Source organism: Canis aureus, chromosome 23, assembly GCF_053574225.1.
Source record: "Canis aureus isolate CA01 chromosome 23, VMU_Caureus_v.1.0, whole genome shotgun sequence".
Lineage (NCBI taxonomy): Eukaryota > Metazoa > Chordata > Mammalia > Carnivora > Canidae > Canis > Canis aureus.
The window spans coordinates 49,575,178-49,590,931 of record NC_135633.1 but is presented as its reverse complement, the minus strand read 5'-3'; the positions used below and the strand labels follow the sequence as shown (position 1 = coordinate 49,590,931).

The window sequence follows — 15,754 nt, the reverse complement described above, 5'->3', positions numbered from 1 at the left end:
GCCACCCGGGCTGCCCAGTAGAATTGTTTTTAAAGATTCTTACATGGATATGAGTGAAAGTGTAAGAATTTCTAAGATCAAAGGGCATTTTTTAATCATACTTTTTACTCTATGTCCCAGCTCTTGATTTCATTCTTGATAGTTTATACTTTCTAATAAAATGACTCAATACACCAATTCACATGACTTGTGTGTATGAGAAAGGGAGAGAGAGGTGAAGCATGTGTGCAGAGTTGATGAGTTGATGATCCCTGTATATTTACCGATAGCTTTGGGAGCAGAGCGTTCTTTATCATCTACCCAAAGAGATCATCATGAGGACAATAATGTGACAATTTGTTATCGTTAACTCTGTTGAAGTGTTCTGAAGACACTAGAGATGATTAAATGACCTGGAAAACTCAGTCTATGGAAAAGTCTATTGTACTCATCTCTGTTATTTCCACTGCTACGCATCACTAAAATCTTAAAACAATACGATTTGCTACAGTGACATATAAACACAAAGGCTATTTTTCACCTTCTATTTTATCTCAAACAAATCTAAGGCCCTTTAATATTTTCTATTCCACATTGTAGTTTAATATTAAATATTTAAAATATTAAAATACTATTAAAAGTCAGATTCAGGATATAAGAATGGAACTTTTTTTTTTAAGAACTTACCTATAAGAGAAGCACATAAATAGTATGAGATATTTAACATATTTTCTGGAGATTAAGTCTATGAAGTGGTGGTCAAGCTAAGTCTGTGAATTTCCATCATTCCATAAAGAAGAAAAAGAAAATGAGTATCAGTACTATAAACAACCACAAATCTTATGTTGTTTCTTTGTTTTAAAATCGATTTATCCCATCGTATGTGTAAACTATTGCTCCCTAAATCACCTAAATCACGTGTGGTAAAAAACTTTTTACTGAAGATGATGTTTCTTTTTATTCCCTATCTTCAGCATGTCAGAAGCAAATTAGCTAAGAAAAAACAAAAACAAAAATGAGTTAAAGAGTAAATGCAGCAACTTGTCTATAGTAGTGTAAAGGTAAAAGCATAATTTTTTAAATGACATTTGCAATCATGGTAATAGAATAGAATTGACCAAAAAACAAACAAACAAAAACATGGTCTGGTGCCACTGTGTTCAATTACAGACAACTTATTATATCTTTCATACATTAACTAATCACTAAAGCATACAGAGATATCAATTTCTAAATTAGAGCACAAAATATAAAAGTATTTTAAACTTTATTTTCAATGGGAAAAATGCTATTGTGCCAAGTGAAGTATACCATTTGTGTAATAATGTTCCATGTTTTGAAACCCAGCTATTGCCTCTTTAAGTTTACTAAGGCAGAATACTTTCACTTAAAAACCATTTACACTGTAATCTTTACTACTAATAGTCTAATTAGTTAAGTCACCATACATTAGTTGTGGGGATTTTCCACTTCCTTATTAGCCCTCAGGATCATTATGTGAAGATTACTTAACATCTGTAGAGGCATGATCATCAACTTGCCTTATTTAAATTTTAATTCTGTCTGAATCATAGTCCCCACAGAAAAGTAAAAGCAAAACTTAAGTCTGAAGGAATATTTTGTAAATGAAATTAATTTTCCCATGCAATGTAAAAATCTGTCTTTGTAATGATGGATACCATCTATATCCATCATTATGTATGTTTGTTTTGTTCAAATATTAAGCATGTGTATTCTTATATATGTGTATGCATATAAAACTATTTGGAAGGTACAGATTAGTATAAATGAAGTACTTTAAAAACTATTGTGTGGGAAATAAAAGCAGATGAACAAATGTGGATATCATTCAGTATGTGGCATGTGTCTTTCATTTTAAAAAGAAACTGACACATATTATGGAAGTGTTTGCATTTGACCTTGTTCTCAAATATGAAAAGTGGGGAAATTGGGTGTAATGGGCACCAGATAGGACTAATAATAAAATTAGATAAGGACAGTGAAGTGCATATTTACAGGTAATGAGTAGCAAGAATGAGAGAAATATACATTTGTTTGTGAATAAGAGTTGTATCAGTTAGTCATTGCTGCATAACAAACTACCCCCAAATCCAATGTTTTAAAACAACAATCATTTATTACCACTTACTTATGTTGGGTGATTGAGGAAGAACTGATCAAGGCTAGGATTAGCTGGGGTGGCCGTATTCTACATGTCTCTTTTTCTCCTTATTTTCATGGTGATGGGAAAAGAGCAACAGAGTTAGTGGAAATATGCAATGTATCTTAAGGCCTAGGGCTGGTGAACTATAACTTTTGTTTCATTCTATTGATCAAAGCAAGTCACATGGCTAACCCCAAAGTCAAAGGACAGGTAAATACATATTATTCCTTTATTAAGAAAAACTGAGAAGCTAAGACTCACTATTACAGATACCAAGAGAACTAATGACAAAATAACAATTTACCATGCTGTAAACTTGCAGTTATTCTACAGCAGATCTGCAAAAAGTATTAATTACCAACATCAAGCTCTGTTTCTACTTTACAGACAAAAGAGTTCTTAAAAGTTTAGATACCAAGATGTTTCACATAATCCTATTTTTCTTTCTTTTTTTTAAAATTGTAGTCACATCTGTCCTTTTGTTCATTCGCAGACTGTTTTTCTTGCTTAAAATATGTATTTATTTATGTTGAAGTAATGAAATTGCTATCAGTATTTCTTCTTAATGTTCAAAATCCTGCTTTTTAAATTTACCTTTTCAATCCAATGAGGTTTTTTTTTTGTTTGTTTATTTTTCATGTCATACCGAGAGGCCTTATTTTATTTTTTCTTATGGGTAACCTAGAACAAACTATGAAATCCTTTATTCTTTCTCCACTAATCTGAGTATCACATTACTTGTATACCAAATTTTTATGAAGCCATAGAATATTATCTGTGCTATTTTATTTCAGAGGTCTACTTCAGGAGTCTACCCTATTCCACTAACACACTATCTTAATTATTTGTAAAGTTACACCAAAATAAAACTAGTTAAGGAAGGATTCAATTCATTTTCTGAAATTGAGTCTTCCCATCTATGAACATGATATATCTCTGATTTATGCATTTTTAAGGCTTGTCTGTGTGTATTTTTGTTTATTTATCTTTAGACATCCTCTGTCTAGACTAGCTCTAAAAATAAAAACTAATGTTATTTTAAGCAGATAAGAATGTAGATATTAGGTGCTTATAAACTGTTAGAAGATCTGAAGAAACAAATGTCAGGAAAGACCACTGTAAATCTTCAATTACCTGCCAGCTTTCAAAGAGTTAGAAACTGCAAAAACTGTAGATAACTGCCAGCAATGATCATAGCTTTCAGTGCCGAGCAGAGGATACTAAGAAAAAAGGATCTGGGGCCACTGTAGCTGGAAGGACAATGATAAGACTTCTGATTCTCTTACACCTTTGATATCTCATGTTTCCTATTGAATGGCACTTATTCCTGAATCTTGGTGGCAAGTCTTCTGAGAAAGGCAGTTGTTAGGCCTCAAGTCTCCCTAATGTATCAGAGAGGACAAGAATGAGGGAATGGTGTTATGCACCAACACAAAATCCAGCAGAGAATTATATAATCACTGTTTCAATTCCAAATGGAAGTTTTTATTCCTTTGTATTCCATTTCTAATATGTATGAACTATGGATCACTTTTCTGTGTTAACCATATAACACAACAGCCCCGGGATGCAAATGTTATTGTTGTAACAAAAGTAGTAGTACCTATTTTTTTCTCCTACCTGCTTTTTCACTCCCTCCATCTTCTCTCTTTCTTTTCTTTTTCTTTCTCTATTTCTTTCTCTCTCTTTCTCTTTCTTTCCTTTCTTTCTTTTCCTTCCTTCCTTTCTTGTTCTTTTTTTGTTTCTTTTTTTCTTTTTCTTTCTTTCTTTTAACTTACCAGACTCTATAAAGTTTTGTTCCACTCAGTAGTAAAATAGTATAGTACTTATTCTATCACAATTGTAATCATGGTAAATGCCTTTCAGATACCAAACTCCAAGTATGTTTAAGAGTATGTTTAACATGATTACCATTGTGATCGAATGAGTACCATACTATTTCACCACTGAATAAAACAAAGACTGATAGAGTCTAATCAACTCAAAGAAAGAAAAAGAAAGAAAGTGTGTGTGTGGGAAGATAGATAGATGATAGATAGACAGAGATAGATGATAGATAGATAGATAGATAGATAGATAGATAGATAGATGGACTGACCTGTTTAATTACAACAATATGCAGCCTTGCAAAATGAGACATCATCCACCTTTTAAAAATTAAGGCAGTTCGGGGTCCATGGCTATTAAATCAAGTTTCTACAGCTAGCACATTCACAGCAGAGATTCAATCCTGGGTCAGCCTTATCGCAAAGCCTATAATCTTTCCATTTGTCAAAATCACCTCACTACACCCAGAAAATGTGACAGATTTTAGGGAAAAGCCTCTATCTTATTAATCAATGTCTGTCTGGGGTTCACCCTGTATACTAGGCTTCATACAGACAGACTAACTGAAGTTCAGAGACATTTACTGATAGAAAAAGAGACTCTCATATATATTGTAGGATAGATTTGAAGTGTTCAGGTGGCTGAGCATTCAGGCTAATGGTTTCAATTGCTGGTCTATGAGCAAGATTGGATAGAAACTTTCTTATATTTGAAAACTGTTCAAGAAAAATCATTCTGTTTTTTTTGTTTTCCATGCTCAGTCTTCCTTGAAACTTAAAAGTATAGGAAGGTATGACATAGCCTGTTAGCATTTTCTCTGTTTCTGTTAGTTCTTTCCACTAGAGAAATATTCAGTAAGTTATTATTTACTGGGCAAATATCATGTGTGAGATATTTTGCATACATTCACAATACTCTAATTGTTTGGAACTTTATAGTTTATGAATGGTAGCGAAGTTTTATATGCTATAAAAACCTAGGCACTCTGTCATATTTTCACATCAAGATCTATAACTATTTTTTCCTTCTTCTTGCATTGGGCAAACCCAGTTTCCTTTCATATCCTTAGGAATCCCAACTTGAGGAATATTAATTCACTATGTCTTCTATGAATAAAGTGATATTAAAAATAATCCCTTGATAGTCAACTCAAATGACCCCCTCCCAACTCTACAACTAGCAGATAGAGATAAATGCTAAGAAATTCATACAACTTCATATTACATAATATTTCATACCAAATGATACTTACTTGTCATTCTGCTTTGGTTCACATAGTAATGTATTTTTTATACTTTAGTAAATGTTCCTATAAAAGATTTCAAAATAATATCTTCCAAAAGAAACCCCAAAATAATATCTTCCAAAAGACAAAACAATACAAATATAGTATTTAATACTATATGCAATAAAGTAGCATATAAAAACACTATTATTTACAAATGGCAGAACATAGATGTTGGTAACAAGCACCTCAAATAAAGACTTTATTTTTTCATTGTTTATTTATTTTTAAAAGATTTTATTTATTTATTCATGAGAGACACAAAGAGAGAAAAGCAGAGACACAGGCAGAGGGAGAAGCAGGCTCCATGCAGGGAGCCTGAGGTGGGACTCAATCTTGGGACTCCAGGATCACATCCTAAGCCAAAGGCATATGCTCAACTGCTGATCTACCCAGACGTCCCATAAATATTTTATTATTCAATAACAATTTTGGAAGGAACTGTTCGATCTTCCTTACTGACAGTTAAAAATTGTACATTCTCATTGATTTTGACACACTGCCCCTGAAAGACTATTATGGACATTCCAGTTGTTTAATAATTATTTCAAATATTCACCCAAAATAATCTTCATGGAACTTCCCCATTATTTTAAATGGTCAGTTCTGGACACATAATAAGTAGCAGTGAACATACATAATACATAAGAGCAACTGTGCATGAGAAGGTTCTTTTATTTTTTTTCTGAATTTTGATGTAATTGTCAAGACCATTAGGATAAAAAATAAATTACCATTTTTGAAGTTGGGAGAACATATCACTATTTTTATCAGCTGTAGTACTCAATGATTGCACATGTTGATAATAAGAAATAGAGTTTTTTTTTTCCAACAGATGATAAGAATTCTGCCAATTCTGAAAATCTATAACCCTAGAGCCACTCGGACTCTAATGGAATGAAGCTCTTTTGGAACAAAGCCAATGCCTACTGGATAAGAGTTGTGTAAGTTATTGAGTGAAACATTTCATTCTCAGAGGATGAACTCAGGAAACCTTTTAATATATGTTGCTTCCTATTATGGCAGGGATTTAGTTGATTGTGTCAAGATAAAACTGTCAGTGTCTCCCCTGAATGTTTTCAGTAGTTGTAGTGACAGATTAGGTGCAAATACATGAATGAAATGGGGCTTTATTTAAAGTGACACCATGAATCCACTCTCATCAGATTCATCAATTCTAATTCACTTCTGTCTTTTTGGAGTACTCGGGCTGTCTCATTAGTTTCAAAATGCTTCCTATTCTACCAATATGCTTTTCAATTAGTTGGGCAGAGCAATAACAAGAGTGACTTAAAAAGAGTGAACTGTGCTATGCCAAACCTGCTTCCATACATTCCCTGTATAGTTTAATAAGCTCTATATCCTCAACTTGAAACTTGGATTTATTAATAGCTTGACTAAAGCTCTCCTCTCAAAAATTAATTAGTCTTGTTGAGTTACTTCAATTTAATACAATCCAGGTGGTAATTGATAGATTGCACTGGTTTACAGGAGGCAAAGACATTTACACCATTATATTTTCATCTGCTGATATGTCTACCATAAATCTAAATTACATATCAATCATCCATCTGGAAGGGAACATAAGATCCAAAATTCTCTTGTACAGCTGCTATGCTGTGTTCAGTTGTCTTTCTTTGAAAAAGTTACAAGCACTATAAATAAATGGTTTCTAATATTACAAAATCTAATTAAAGTGTCTACATATAATTTATCTATGGTACTCATGATATCATAAAAGTGAAAAGTTAATATAGATTTTGATTTGTTAAGATATTCTAGTGATTAAGAGTTAAAGACAAAATGCTTTATAAACCTTCCAAGATGTGTATATATAATTTGTAAATAGAACACATTATTATTTTAATTTTTTTTTGTATTATTTTCATGACATTTTGTATGTGTAACCTATTCTGAGATCGTTTTTTATAAGATTTTATTCATTTATTCATGAGAGACAGAGAGAGAGAGAGAGAAAGAGAGAGAGAGAGTGAGAGGGGTAGAGACACAGGCAGAAGGAGAAGCAGGCTTCATGCAAGGAGCCCAACGTGGAACTTGATTCTGGGACTCCAGGATCACGCCCTAGGTCAAAGGCAGGCACCAAACTGCTGAGCCACCCAGGGATCCCCCTCTGAGAACATTCTTATTGTAACAAATGGAACTATGGTGGCAAAATTTTGGGGAAAACTGTCTAATATTAAAATGTAAGAATGTACTAATTTATGGCAAATTACTCTTTCCTATAGTTTGAAGTTTCACTATCAGAGACTTTCTAACCACTTTATCTTTTCTCTCTTCTTGTTTCCTAGTCTTTGAGAAACTGTTAAGTTTATGGTTGCTTTTTTTTCCCACAAAATTAATTTAAGGACACCTCATATTTTAAGAGCTTTCAATAAGGGCATTCAATAAAAATGACAAGCTGATATGATTTAATGGAATGAAAGAAAGGTACTTGATATGCAAAATTTTCTGCAATTACCTTCCAGAATTTGGGCCTCACTTGTAGGAAGTCCTGGCAAAACTCCCGAGATTTACATTCTCCTCCAGAACTACCCCCAAATTTAGATTTAGTCACTTTCCTTCTTTAACTCCAATTTTTAAGCTTGAAGATACTGAATAAAATACTTTCCAATATTTTGAATCAATTAACTTGAATTAACCTACCAAATTAGAGGATAGATATACGGAAGCTTTGAAATTAAGTATGATATTGTCAATATTTTATAAATAATTAGAAAACATAAATAAATAATTCTGTTTAAAAATGAATTGACCTCTTTGGTTGATTATCTAAAAATACATCATAAATATAGTTAAGCAGTACATGGTGGATTTAATCTGAGATGATCTGTTAATGTCTACTTACTCATAAATATTAAACATGGATCCAATCATATATTCTAAAATATTTTAATGTATTATTTTTAAATGACGCCTAGATGCAAATAGATGTAATTACTATTTAATGATTTAGGTTGCCTAATAAGTATATAAGAATGTGGAGCTGCTGGGCAAATCACTGTGATAATCATTTTCATTAAAAAAAATCCCTACAAAAAAAAATTCCCTACAAAAGCGGGGATGACAGATTCATTCTGCCCATGACTTCCTGTTTGTATAAGTTAAATAGACTCAAGCCATCAAAAGGAACAAAATCCATCCACTAGCATATTATATGTGTTGAGAAAGAAATAGAAGAGGGTACATCATCAGATGATGGGTTGTGTTCTCTTGTCTCCAACAATTTAGCACAATATTCATGTTCTGGTCATGCTCATATAAAACTATAAATTTAATAAACACAAAATATTTTACTATTTTTTATTAATATTATCTCTAGAATATTTGTAGAGTGTGTTTAACTGATAGAATCAAGTCTTTATTTTTTTTTCAATTTAAAGATAAAACATTTATTTTGAGTATATAAGATATTAACTTGGGGAGTGGCAAGATGGTGGAAGAGTAGGGTCCCCAAGTCACCTGTCCCCAACAAATTACCTAGATAACCTTCAAATCATCCTGAAAATCTACGAATTCGGCTTGAGATTTAAAGAGAGAACAGCTGGAATGCTACAGTGAGAAGAGTTCACACTTCTATCAAGGTAAGAAGACGGGGAAAAAAGAAATAAAGAAACAAAAGGCCTCCAAGGGGGAGGGGTCCTCGGTATCCATCAAAAGATGAATGGATAAAGAAGATGTGGTCTATGTATACAATGGAATATTACTCAGCCATTAGAAATGACAAATACCCACCATTTGCTTCAATGTGGATGGAACTGGAGGGTATTATGCTGAGTGAAATGAGTCAATCGGAGAAGGACAAACATTATATGTTCTCATTCATTTGGGGAATATAAATAATAGTGAAAGGGAATATAAGGGAAGGGAGAAAAAAGGGGTAGGAAATATCAGAAAGGGAGACAGAACATGTAGACTCCTAAATCTGGGAAATGAACTAGGGGTGGTGGAAGGGGAGGAGGGCGGGGATGGGGGTGAATGGGTGACGAGCACTGAGGGGGGCAGTTGACGGGATGAGCACTGGGTATTATTCTATATGTTGGCAAATTGAACACCAGTAAAATATAAATTTATTATTAAAAACATAAGATATTAACTTTAACATATTGGGCTACTGTTAAGGAATTTCATAAATGATACCACATGTTTTATGCATTTTTCCTTTCAACATTCCTTTTGATTATAAAGGCAGATTAATAAAGAATGAACTGTACCTGCTTTCTGAAAACAGGGTCCAAGTTATAAACTTCAAAAAAGAACTGGGTTCTGTAAAGATATCCTTTTGCAGTAGTCATGCAAAAATGATGCTTGTAGATCTTAAATGGTGCTAAATAGCAATCCTTGAAGTTCACCTGTTAAGAAACAAGCTCTATTTAGTTATACAGGAAATTATTGTATACTGTTACATTGGTTAACCATATTAACATATACATATGACATTTTAAACACTAGACATTTATTAGTCATTGCTTTTCCAGATTTAATTTCCCTCTATAATGTATATTTTATAATAATCATAAAAGAATATCACTTTAATCCAATTTTCATGGATTTCAATAGCTTAAAACATTTAACACATAATAAACACAGGACATCAATCATAAAGCAATGAACTTAAACTATACACCAGAGCATATGGCTTAACATATTTATAGAACATTCCTTCCAACATTAGAAGAATCCATATTCTTCTTATTGATATATGAAACTTTTTAAAGACTAGGAATTGGTTAAACAACATAAGTCAGTAACTTTAAGAGTATTGAAATCATATCATATCAAATCATATCTTTTCTAACCACAGTGATATGGAAATCAAAATCAATTACAAGATGAAAACTGGAAAATTCACAAATACATGGAGAGTAAGCAACATGCTACTGAACAACAAATGGATCAAAGAAGAAATCAAGTGAAAAGTCAAAAAATATCTTAAGATAAATGAAAATGTAACTGTAACATATTAAAATTTATGGGATGCAGTAAAATCGATTCTAAGAGGGAAGTGCATAGCAAATAAATAAATACTCCAGCATTAAGGAAAATATTAAATAACCAACTTAACTTTATACTTCAAGGAACCAGGAAAATAACAAACTAAATCCAAAGTTAATAGAAACAGAGTCAAAAAGTGATTTTTAAGGGCTGGAGGATGGGTGATATAAAGAGAGTCTGATGAAAGGGTATACAGTTTTAGCTATAGGATAAAAAAAATTGAGTATCTAAAGTAAAACACATTGACTGCACTTGATAACACTCTATTGTATAACTGAAATTTGCTAAGATAGTAAGATTAAATATTTTCTAAATAAATAAATAAATAAATAAATAGTTGATGAATGTGTTAATTCACTAGATGGGGGAAATCTTTCACAATATATTTGAGTATTAAATCATCACAATGTACATTTATATATCTTACAATTTTATATGTTAATTGTAATTCAGTAAAGCTGAAATAGATTGGTAGAGCTAAGATGGTGGCATAGAAGGAGGATACTAGGCTTGCCTCACCCCTCAAACACAGCTAGATAACTATCAAAGAACACCTTTGAAATCAACTCAAAGACTGATAGAACAAACTGCACAACTAGAGGGAGAAAAAAGCCACTATTGAAGAAGGTAGGGGGTGCAAAGACATGGTTTGGAGGAGAAATGGATCACAGGTGCTGTGGAGAGAAGAGAACCTTGGTTATAGAGAAGGGTAAGAGAGAGAGAGGATTCCACAGGTATATGCAAAGGAGAATACTCCCCCAAAGCCATTGACTGGGAGAATAAGACAAAGTGATTTTTTTTGTGAGTTTCTGTAACCAGTGGGTCTCAAAAACTGGAGTTTTAGAGGTTCATGGGTTTGGCTGGATTAGAATAGGACCTCTTCTTCATCAGACATTACTGACAGGAATAGGAAACATAATAGGATTTTCTAACACAGGGAAGACAAATAACTAGACAAATGCCAAGTTGGAGTACTTGATCCCACAAGAAAGAACAAGAAAAGATAATGGCCAGAGATCTAATTTAAACACATTAATAATCTGCCTGATGTAGAATTTAAAGCAACAATTATAAGGCTATATGCTAGGCTTGAGAAAAACATGGAAGATATCAGGAGCACCCTTATCACAGGGAGAAAAGTGCTAAAAAAAATCAGGATGAAATGAAAAATGTAATATCTGAGATACAAAACTCACCAGATGTAATAATCACTAGAAGAAGAGGAATGAATATATGATATAGAAGACAGACTTATGGAAAGTAATGAAGCTGAACAAAAGAGAGAAAGAATGATGGATCAACAGAGTAGACTTAGGGACCTCAGTGACTCCATCAAGTATAATAACATTTGTATCATAGGCTCCTAGAAAAAGAAGAGAGAAAAAGAGGGAAGAAGGTTTATTTGAGGAAATAATCATGGAAAACTTCCCTCATCTTGGGAAGTAAACAGACATCAAGGAGGCACAGAGAACTCCCATCAAAATGAACAAAAGCAGGACAATACCAAGATATATTGTAGTTAAATTTGCAAAATACAGTGATAAAGAAAAAAAAAAAGAAACCAAAAGCAGTGTCATAAAGGAAGTGCCTAACTTGTAAGGAAATACCCACAAAGTTAGCAGTAGATATCTCCACAGAAACTTGCCAAGCTAAAAGACAACATCATGAAATATTTAACATGCTAAATCTACACAAGAAAATTCTATCTAGCAGGGCTATTATTCAGTATAGAAGGAGAGATAAACACTTTCTGAGTAAAACAAAAACTAAAAGAGTTCCTCACCACTAAACTAACCCTACAAGCAATATTAAAGGGAACTCATTGAGTGAGAAAGAATAGAGAGGGACATAGAAAATCTCCAGAAATGGGATGCCTGGGTGGCTCAGTGGTTGACTGTTTGCCTTTGACTCAGGTCATGATCCCCGGGTCCCAGGATCAAGTCCCACATTGGGCTCCCAGCATGGAGCCTGCTTCTCCCTTTGCATGTGTCTCTGCCTTTGTCTCTCCGTGTCTCTCATGAATGAATAAATAAAATCTTAAAAAAATCTCCAGAAACAATGACAAAACAAGTACTTTAATTGTACTAAATACATATCTATCAATAATTACTCTGAATGTAAATTATTTAAATGCTCCAATCAAAAGACATGGGGTGTCAGCATGGACAAAAACAAAAAGCATTTATATGTTGCCTACAAGAGACTCATTTTAGATCTAAAGACAACTGTGGATTGAAAATGATGTGATGGAAAAACATTTATCATACAAATAGACATCAAAAGAAAGCCAGAGTAGTAATATTTATATTAGACAAACTAGATTTTATTTATTTATTTATTTATTTATTTATTTATTTATTTATTTATTTATGAGAGACAGAGAGAGAGAGAAAGGCAGAGACACAGGCAGAGGAAGAAGCAGCCTCCATGCAGGGAGCCCGATGTGGGACTCGATCCTGAGTCTCCAGGATCACGCCCTGGGCTGAAGGCGGCACTAGACCACTGAGCCACCTGGGATGCCCCAAACTAGATTTTAAAACAAATACTGTAACAAGAGATGAAGAAGAACACTATATAATATTAAAGGGGACTATCCAATAGGAAGGTATAACGAGTATAAATATTTACACCCCCAACTTGGGAGCATCCACATATATAAAACAATTAATAACAAACCTAAGGTAACTAATTGATAAGAATATACTAATGAAGACTTCAATAGTCTATTTAAATCAATGGGCAGAGAATCAATCTAAAGAGAAAATTAACAAGGAAACGATGGCTTTGAATGACACACCAGACCACATAGACAAACCTGGGCCAAAATATTCAGAATATTTCATCCTATTTTGTTTTAAAGATTTTATTTATTTATTTATGATAGACACACACACACACACACACACACACACACACACACACACAGAGGCAGAGACACAGACAGGGAGAAGCAGGCTCCCAGCAAGGAGCCTGATGTGGGACTTGATCCCAGGACCCAAGGATCATGCCCTGAGCCAAAGGCAGATGTTCAACCGCTGAGCTACCCAGGTGTCCCAGAACATTTCATCCTAAAGCAGCAGAATACACATCATTTCCTAGTGCCAGTGGGACATTCTTAAGAATAGACCACGTACTGGGTCACAAATCAGGTCTCAACAAGTACAAAGACTAAGATCATATCAGGCATCTTTTCTGACCACAATGCTATGAAACTTGAAGTCAACAACAAGAAAAAAAAAAAAAAAAAAAAAGGAAAGACTACTAGTATATGGAGGTTAAACAAAATGATACTAAGGAATGAATGGATCACTCAGGAAACTAAAGAAGAATGAAAAAATATATGGAAGCAAATGAAAATGAAAACACAATGGTCCAAAACCTTTAGGATGTACCAAAAATAATCATAAGAGGGAAACATATAGCATTACAGGCCTACCCCAGGAAGTAAGAACAATCTCAAATGAATAACTTAACATTACACCTGAAGGAGCTAGAGAAAGAACACAAATAAAGCCTAAAGTCAGCAGAAGGGAAATCATAAAGATTGGAGCGGAAATAAATGATATAAAAACCTAACAAAACAAAGCAAAGCAAAACCAAACCAAAACAGTAGAACCTATCAATGAAATCAGAAGCTGATTCTTTGAAAAAAAAAAAAAAATTAAGTTGATAACCCCTTCACCAGACTTATCAAGAGTCCCACATCGGGCTCCCTGCATGGAGCCTACTTCTCCCTCTGCCTGTGTCTCTGCCTCTCTCTCTCTCTCTCTCTCTCTGTCTTTCATGAATAAATAGATAAAATCTTTTAAAAATTTTTTTAAAAGCCACAAATGAAAAAGAAAAAATAATAATATGAGAATACAAAGGATTATAAGAGAATACCACAAAAAAATATAGCCAACAAATTGGACAACCTGGAAGAAATAAATTCCTAGCCACATATAATCTACTAAAATTAAAACAGGAAGATGTAGAGAACTTAAACAGATTGATAACCAGCAAAGAAATCAAATCAATAATCAAAAACCTCCCAACAACAACAACAAAAAGCCCAGGACCAAATGGCTTCCCAGGCAAATTCTATACAAATTTTAAAGAAGAGTTAATACCTATTCTTCTCAGGGATGCCTGGGGTGACTCAGCAGTTGAGCATCTGCCCTTGGCTCAGGGCCTGATTCCCAGGATCGAGTCCGCATCGGGCTCCTAACATGGAGCCTGCTTCTCCTCTCTCTGCCTGTGTCTCACCTCTCTTTCTGTGTCTTTCATGAATAAATAAAATCTTTAAAAAAATACCTATTCTTCTCAAACTATTCCAAAAATGGAAATGGTAGAAATGGAAGGAACATGTTCAAACTCATCCTGTGAGGTCAGCATTACCCTGATTCCAAAACCAAAGACCCCAATAAAAAAGAAAACTACAGGCTAATATCCTTGATGAACATGGATGCAGAAAATTTCAACAAAATACTAGCAAATTGAATCCCAAAGTATATTAAAAGAACCATTCACCTGGTCAAGTGGGGTTTATTCCTGGACTACAAAGGTAGTTCAATATTTGCAAATCAATCCTTATGATGCATCGTATTAATAAAATAGGATAAGAACCATATGATCCTCTCACTAGTGTGGGACCCAGGAAATTGAACAAAAGCCCCCCCCCCCCCCCCCCCCCCGAGGAGCAGAGCAGGACTGACTCTATTTGGGGCTGCCCCGCCTTGGCCTTGTGCCGCCTGCTTCTTCCTTAGGGCCCCGCCCCGCCCTAGTCAAGCCCAGGGCCCACCCTCACCGACACCGGCTCAGAGGACCAGCGTGACTGGGCGACTTTCCGCGCATCCCATGGGCCTCGGGCCCCTATAACGCTGCTGCCTCTTAGCTCGCGTCCAAGTCCCTGCTCCGCTGCGTCGGGTGCGCTTGGACCCAGGCTCGAGCTTGTAATCAACCCTCCCTCGTGTGTCTGCATCGGGGTCGGCTCCTCGGTGGTTTCTCGGATTCGCGATCTTGGGCACAACAAGTAGATGCAGATAAAGCATTTGACAAAGTACAACATTTATTTGTGGTAAGAACCCCTCAACAAAGTAGGGATAGAGGAAACATACCTCAAAATCACAAAGGCCGTATATGAAAAACTCACAGCTAATATTATTCTTAATGGGAAAAAACTGAGAGCTTTTTCTCTATGGTCAGGAACACGACAGGGATGTCCACTCTCACCACTGTTGTTCAACATAGTACTTGAAGTCCTAGCCTCAGCAATCAGATAGCAAAAAGAAATAAAATCGGCAAGGAAGAAGTCACATTTTCACTATTTGTAGATGATATGATTCTCCATATAGAAAACCCCAAAGACTCCACCAAAAAATTGCTAGAACTGATAAATGAGCTCATGAAGTTGTTAGAAATAAATCAATGTAGAGAGATCTGCAGCATTTCCATTCACCAATAATGAAGCAGCACAAAAAGAAATCAAGGAATCATTCCCATTTACA

At 34.4% G+C, this 15,754-nt stretch overlaps 1 protein-coding gene across 4 annotated transcripts in view; it reads right to left on the bottom strand.

The window, feature by feature from the left end:
• The window catches only part of CNTN5 (contactin 5), a 1,290,695-nt gene that overhangs the window by 945,424 nt on the left and 329,517 nt on the right, over positions 1-15,754 (bottom strand). For all 4 annotated transcript variants that reach the window (XM_077867587.1, XM_077867588.1, XM_077867590.1 and 1 more), the window contains exon 2: positions 9,488-9,625. The gene's annotated coding sequence lies outside the window, so the exon portion shown is untranslated. The remainder of the gene's footprint in view (positions 1-9,487; positions 9,626-15,754) is intronic.